Consider the following 8,476-nt stretch of genomic DNA (forward strand, 5'->3'; position numbering starts at 1 on the left):
TTAAGCTGAATTTTCCAACATATATTAAAATGCTTAATAAACATATTTGCTTTACTGCAGGAACGATGATTAAAGCATTGTGATTCTTTTGCCTCTTGTGGAATAATACAGCTCTCTGCTGAATTCATGCTGTGTGTTTTTCATTAAAAAGCAAACAAACAAAAAAACCTAATAGTTCAGAAGGTAAAGAAAGTTAGTTCAGAAGGTTACTATTCTGAAGGTAACGAACATGTTCATGAATGTTGGAGGGTGTTGTGTTTGCTTAGGTGAATGTAAGAACTAGTAAGTGCTAGTAATTGCTCAGCAAATTCATATACTGTCCCACTCCCAAGCGGGAATACATTTTTTACATTTTAAGATTTACACTCACCCGGACAGTTTTTCCAGACATCACACTTATAACACTGAGAGCTCCTCATAAATGTAAAACTCTAACAAGACAATCTTGTTACAAATTGAGCCACACTTTCAAGCTTAAGCTCTTCTCTTAGAGAGTGTGTAGTGATCCTGGCCTGTAGCTTGAGTGATAATATATTACTGCTCTGATCCTATTGTACTAATTCATGTCCATGTACTAAATCTGGCAGAGCGACACTATCTTAATGATAAGCTCATGAGTTGGCATTTATAATTCCTTCCAGTCTTGCATCGGTACACTCTGCTCTCCATTTCATCTAATGCTAAAACATGCAGTCTTCTTCCAAGCTTAGCCCAGTGCAAGGACATGTAATTACAGCTGTCACCACAGCCCAGTGGGGAGAGCAGAGAAAAGTGGAAAGGAAAAAAAGAGAGGAGGAGTTGAGGCCTAGGGGCATCCGCACAGAACGTATTAGTATAGGTGCTGTAGCATGCGTATAGAGCCTTACGTGAGCTGTACCCACTGAATCAGAGAGGGGTAGAAACTCAAGGGTAATGCATTTCCATTCCAACCAAACTGTCATGATATATGTGCCATCTTGGCTCGGCCATCTGCCTTGTGTGTGTGTGTGTGTGTGTGTGTGTGTGTGTGTGTGTGTGTGCCTGCACGTGTCTGGAGCGCTAATACGTCAGACAAAATTGTCTCAATTTGGCCAGATTCTACATCTAGCGATGCATCCTTTTGTCACAGGAAAGCCTATTATCAGCACTTTACTGGACAAATTCTTCCTCAGTAGATGAAACTATATACCAAACATTGCCATAAATCACATACCTTATCACACAATACCTAAAGTATACACTGACTTGGGGGGGGGGGGGGGGGGGGGGGTAATTTTCTCAGTAGAAGAAGTAACAGAAATGAAATTTAAAATTAAATAAATACAAAAGGCTTACAAAATACAATAAATGACAAAGGCAACAGATAATACCTCAAATTACACTGAACAAGCCTTGGAGTGAAAAAGAAATCACAAAGCCACACAACAACAGTAATGAAAGACGATACCCAAGGGGTATTTTATTACTTTCTTTATTAACCAAAACAATCAGTAGTTACAAAAGCAGGAACAGTAGCCAATGCTATGAAGTAATGGGCACAGGAAATCTAATTAACACAAGGTGCTACTCCTCGCCCTGATCTCCAGCTCATTGTTGACTGACCTATTCATTCGGGGCACTGCAGGTCCCCAGATAATGCAATTTACACAGTTTACTACCCTGATATCTCTAGTCTTTATTTGACTCCAGAACACAGAGCAATCAAGTTCCCAAGCTGCAACAGGAGGATTCCTTTTGAATCAATATGTTTGGAAGCAGTGATAGAGAACAGTGAAATTCAGATGTCACTGTGTCACACAGATACAGTTAAACTGGGTCAGCAGTCGCTAGGGGTTCAGAGCTCTGTGTCCTTGATAGGCCTCTAGAGTCAAAGAGAGGGCCCCCTGAGGGAAGACGCATTAGATAGGAGAAATAGAGTCCGCTTTGTTTAAATATCTGTGTTTTCACCTGGGCACAGACTAAACTGCCCAAAGAGATAGATTAAAATTCACTTCACGAAATGGAAATATCTCCAAAGCTATGCAATGAGTGTTGGACTATTGGGGCTCTGGGGTCTCTGTGTGTGCATTTTTGTGTTTTGTGTACCTTTACTATAGTTGTATAAGGCAAATATCTCCTCATGGATAGGAAAACGTGGGGGAAAAAATGGTTAGGGTTAGGATGTGTGTGTGTGTGTGTGTCTGTGTGTGTGTCTGTGTGTGTTGGTCTGTGTGTATGTCTTTCTGTGTCTGCCTTGGTTGTTTGGGTGGGTGGGTGTGTTAATGGTTTATGTGTGGTAATGTTTTAAACACCTTGTCATTGTGTTCAATCACTGTGTTAAAGAGAACTTTGTAATTTATTCTCGTTCAGCAGCCTGCCAACATTCACATCTGTTTCTTCAAGAGCAGATCAACAGGACTAAATATCACCGTAAGGGAAAGGGAAATTCTTTCCTTGTATGTTGGTACAGCTGAACTATGTAAACTGCATTAGGCCTCATTTGAAATTAGCAGCTGCTCTGTATTTTAACATAACCATAACTGGTTTGTCTAGTTAAAGTGACTGAAGCTCATGCTTCCCCCTCTAAAATGAAACTTCAACCATAAAGACAGAAATGGAAAACAGTGTTTCTTAGCAGCCGTGAGGAGCAAATTGCAGCAACACTGAAACACTGAGGACAGTTTTTTCCCCTGGTATAGAGTGTATGCCTACACTACTGAACAAGAGTGATATCACTCCTTAGAGATTTTAGCCTCCCTCTGAATCTTAATTACAGTTTAATAAAACTGTTAATCACACAAGCATGCCTAAGTGTTCCATCAAATAAAATCAAACAGCCAGAGACAGCACTAGTGAATGGGCAGTGAAGTATCTATTGTAAAGAAATGTTATCAGTTTTTCATATTTTTTTTCTTTATTATTTATCTTTAATGCCATCACAGTGACTGGTTAGAGTATTTTATTTGGGTCTCAGATTAAAGCTGCAGAGGTAGCCAGTGCTTTGGTTGTTTGCAATATCAGAATTCTACCTTAGAAAACAAGTATGGTATCTCAAAGATGTAAGGATAAAAATGTATTCCAAAAACTGAAAATGAAAATAGAACATTTAACAGTGTTGCACATAATTATTCATTTTTCTTTAATAAAATGTTTTAACTGAAAACATCCAAGCCAAAACATTAACCTCGGCTTTATGGTTTGGCTGAATAAATAAGTCAAACCAGAGAAACGTGAAATATCAGCACATGTTTCTCATTTTAAATGACATTTACTAATCAGTAACCTTTCACCATAAAATAAGATCTAATCAAACTACCCCTGACACCGTGTGGAAAGAGTAACATCGGTTGTTTTGTTTATGCACGTGCTTGAAGCAGTCACAGTCTCTCCAGATTTGTAAAGGTATAGAACCTCATCACAGCATTTTCACTGCTTCTGTGCTCAGATGCTATATGTTATCAATTAACACCCCTGTCTCACCTTTTGGTTCACACACCGTTTATTCCAGCACCTCTGCGGTGTGACAAAAATGGCATTTTAACTGAAGCTGGGTGCGTGGGAATAGGGCTTTCTGATCACTGAACATCATAACACTCCAGCTGGTAAGAGACCAAAAAACACAGGGCCAGACTTAGAGAACTGTTGATCAATCTCACATTTAATGTACACACACACACATACACACACACACACACACACACACACAAACACACTCACACACACACACACACTATCACTCTATTACTCTATCACACTACGAAGCCAGTTGGGACTGATCTTAGATATATTTCTGTCTTTCTGTCTCACTGTCTCTCACTCTCTCTCCCTCTTTATCTCTCTCTCTCTCTCTCTCTCTCTCTCTCAGTAGGTCACATTACATGGTGAGTTTCTTTGTTGAATGCATCACAGGCCATGAAATGAGGGAATTGAGGAGTGCCTGGGAATCACACTGGTATTGAACAGCTGCACAGTGCACTCAGTATGTGTGTGTGTGTGTGTGTGTAAGAGTGCATGTGTAGTGTGGGGAATGTGGGAGGCTTGGCAGGGTTGTGTGTGCTCAGTCTCGCTGCAGTAGGGTTCAGCTCAGGACATCGCTACCCCTCTCTCTCTCTCTCTCGCTCTCTCTCGCTCTCTCTGTGCTGACTGATGGAACTCGCTGAGTGGAAAAGAGTCCAGAGACAAGCGGAACATTCCAGAACTAGAGCACAATAACGCTGCCACACAGCCACATAGGCACTGTCAGACAACAGCTTAAATAAATAATCGTATATGTTACCTACATTAGGATACTTCAGAAGGCACTAGGACTGAACCAGTTAACCATTATATCTTATACCTTTACTCAGCCTGCAGTTACTGTGTTGCTAATTTTGGCATGCACAAGCCTATACTGTCTTCTCTACATGCACAAGCTAATTACTTTGTTTTAGTTACTCCAAGTATGCAAATACACAGATTCAGTAAGTGATTTTAGTAGTTCATACTTGTTAAGAGACATCAGTGTTTTGGGTTGTTTGATTCCTGGAAAGACTGACAAGACTCCTTCTTACATTGCCAATGGTGTTAAGTCATTCTGTTTTATAAAACAGTTTTCCTCTTGCATGTATGACTCTCTCTTATTTTAGATTTATAGATAAGAGAGAAAAAGCATGACAAAAGGAAAGACTATAAGAGAAAGAGGCTGAGAGAGAGAGAGAGAGAGACAGGGAGAGTGGTGAGACAGAGAGAGAGAGGGAGAGAGAGAAAGAGAGAGCACAGAGACAGAGAGAGAGAGAAAGAGAGGGAGAGAGAGAGAGAGAAAGAGAGAGAGAGAGAGAGAGGACAAGAGAATGCATGAGTGGGCAAAGAGCAGAGCCCCTCGCTCGGCTAACAGCTCGTTTCTGTCTCGCTCTCTCTTTTTCTCTTTCTCCCCTCGCACGACTGCACATTAACCTGTTGTCTGAATTATTGACTGACCCTTTGTGTCCGCCTGACCCTGTTGACCCTACAGCGACCCACCATTCAACGCAATCAGGGCATGACCTTCCGATTCAGTGCTCCTGAGACCTGTGGCTGACCGGCCGGATCTCCCACCTCACAGCATATACTCCCAGTGTCAGGCCTCCCGTTAGGCTCTCCTCATTATCATCCAGAACTGCAGGTTATAATTACCTTTGGGTTCTCACAGAGAAGCATAGCTCGGAGTGCTAGAGTATGAATCACAAGCTCATTAGCCTGAACCAGGGCAGAGCTGAACACCTGACTGAATACGGGGAGAGCTTAAACACAGCATGGAGTCAATACGGCTCTGATGTCAGGTTTACAATTACTACACTCATATGGATCTTTACATTTAAGTGGGAGAATTTAATCAGTAGATGTTAATCTGCATGAAATAGATTTTTCATGTGTGGCACAGCTGGTTTGTGGTTCGCTTCATGCTTTGTTATTTTGGAAGGCAACACAATACAGATAAAATGACAAAAACATAGCTCATAAAATATGCTTTTAAAAAAATCATGGAAATTCTTTCACTGCATGTCGCTGCTTTACATTTAGAGTGTGAGCTCATTCAGCTCTGACCTCAATAAAGGATATGAGAGTGTCAATAATATGAATGAGTTTAATCTAGGAAATACACCCCTTCGTGTGTATATATGCTCCACGGAATTGCTCTTATCAGCTTATTTAGCTGTCTCTACAGGAAGGAGCATAGATATTCTACTATTGTATAATTTAAAGGCACACTTTCCTAGCACAGAAGGTCAGTAGTGGGAGTTAAAGTGTGCGCGCGTGTGTGTGTGTGTGTGTGTGTGTGTGTGTGTGTGTGCATGTGCATGAATGTATGAGGATGCATAGGCCCTTGCTCCAGCACCACAACAAGACTGGCTGAATTTATGGCTCTGCGTTAAATGGAGAATCATTCAGCCCTGAGCAGAGCCGTCCTGCACATTACCATATAAATGGGAACGAAGGCAACATCCCACCAATCAAATGCCACTGAACTTTTCCTACAGCATCATGGGATACATCACAGATGCTGCATTAGAATGAATGGATCATGGGTAACAAATCACACTTACCTGCTGGCTCGTCTAATATTACTTTCAATTTGCAATGCATATCATACTTACCCTCAGATAATAGATAGTTTTGAAATTGAGACTTAAAAATGACAAAGTAGATGAGTTTAGATCGCAGGATACAAGAAATTGGGCATAGACTTTGTTTTAAATCACAGTTATGTGCTAACATAAAAGCTACATATTATATTTAAAATATTTGAAATATTGTGATGTTTTAAAAGAAAAGTAATTCTACAATTCTACAAGTGCTTTGATTTTTTTTTTTTTTGGGGGGGGGGGGGGTTTCAGGATTTAGGATTATACCCTACAAAACTGTATACAATACTAAGTAATTATACAACAGATTTTAAAAATGACTGCTTCACTACTATTATCTCCCCATGACAGGACAATTATATCTCATATGACTATATCTTCAAGCACTAACTGTGACTCTGCCAGTCTAAAGAAATCAACAAGGTGTATTCAGCTGTCTTCATTCTGACTGGCTGGCCTGCGTTTTGGTGTTATGTGCCTCTGCCTTCTATGTAAATGCAGAACTGTCACACTAAAGTTTGCATAGCCTTTCTAAAGAACTTTTTTTCCATAATAATCCATACAAAGCAAATGATTGTGTTGGCACTGTCTTTTGTTCCTACGGTACAGGTCTAAACATTACCGCATAACTGTCACCGCATTGCTTATCATTTGTGTACACAGTAGCCCACACTAAACCAAACTGGCAAATAAGACAGGTGCAACAAAATTAAATTTTCCATAAACCCTGCTTTTCCATGCTGTGCAGCTGTGTTGTTGAGTGTATCACGCATTTTTGTTTTGTTTTGGGTTTTTTGGAGGGGGGTGGGGGGGGGGGGTGGGGGGGGGAGGGAGGGTGTTGAAAATTAGCCTTTTATATAGACCTATTTCATCATTATCTAAATTCCAGTTGTAAAGGCCAGGGATGTTTATAAATTCTCAGTTTGGCATTTCAAATGAGTAAGAATGATGATATAATAGCCCAGTGTACTTATCTGGATGGAACTAACATTCTGATAGCAGCTGGTTTGAGATTTGGTTTCCCTTAATGAGCAGCTAAAGACCTTCATCAGTAGCTGTGGACTTGCAGCTTCAGTGTTGGCTGTTCTTGCCTGGAACAGTTGACCCTGGGACAATGCTGTTGTGTTATGATGGTTCCAGTTGGGGTTAGTGCAGAGAAAGCCAAGGACAACCCAGTTGGCAAAAAAGAGAGGATCCTTCAGGATAACCAAAATGCAATCAAAAAAAGAGTTATTGATGTATTAAGAAAATCTTAATTCTGCTGAAAAAAGTATGTAAACTGTTAGGGCAGACCAGTTAGCAAAGCCATGTATACTAGAGCCCAGAAACTACTAGCATTAGCTTCTTTTTAGGACTCCTGGGTTTTATGCAGAAGCATGTGGTGAATTATGGCCTATACTGTTCTTTTGGTATAATAACTGTGTCATTTCAGAGATGTCTTCCTATGAAAGCATTTCATGATTTCCTGCCCTATCTAATGAATCTAGCATGTGATCAGTAGGAACCTTAAGGTCAGACTCTATGGACTGAAATACAGAGTATTTGATCTGACCACTTTAACCTGATCATTCCTTTTTTCATACACTATCTATACTATATTATCTCACACCACAAGAGCTTTCATGCCGATGTGTGATTGATCAAACCTTAGGCAACTTCCCTTTGCAAGTTAAGCACTAACTGTTTATGGGACACACCTGTGTATTCAGGACATTTATGTTGAAATCGTGCCAACATTTGAAAATAGAACTTCTCAAGCAACATTGCAGGGAATGTAAGAATAACAGACTGGACTGGTTTCAACAGTATTACAAAGGTGGGTGCCTTATTTAATATTGTAGCTCCTGTTTGCTGTAACACTGTTCAAAGCAGCAGTGTACACATGCTATTTAAGTCAGGTGTGTCAAGAGGAGCTGGTCTCAACATGTCCTCACCTCAATCCACTCAATGTTTTTTTTTTCCTTTTTTCTTTTTTTTTTTTTATCATGGGAAAGTAGCGAACATAGAGTCCTTTGTACACTTTGAGAGACAGAGTTCACTGGACATTGTGGAGACAATGGGAAGTCAGGTCTGCATTCTGTCACATGGCTGTTTTGAAAAACACCAGATTGCCTCTTCACAAATCAGCCTTTTTTGTCATGCTTCTGCCTTCATGGTCTGCACAATGTAGTGCTTTGGCTTTGCAGTGTACACTGTAGGGTGAAGAGATAAAGAGAGAGAAAAGGGCTCTTTTATCAAGAAGAGCGAATCAGCGATGTAAAACGATAACACTCAAATTGCACACACAAACTACTTCCACACTTTTGACGTGCTGTTGTTGTTATCCTCTGTTACCAAAACCTGATATAGCACTGCCCATTAAACATTTGACTCAAAAAAAGCTCACTTCATCCTGTTAATCAAGGGCTTGATGAATT

Source organism: Chanos chanos, chromosome 2 (genome assembly GCF_902362185.1).
Source record: "Chanos chanos chromosome 2, fChaCha1.1, whole genome shotgun sequence".
NCBI lineage: Eukaryota > Metazoa > Chordata > Actinopteri > Gonorynchiformes > Chanidae > Chanos > Chanos chanos.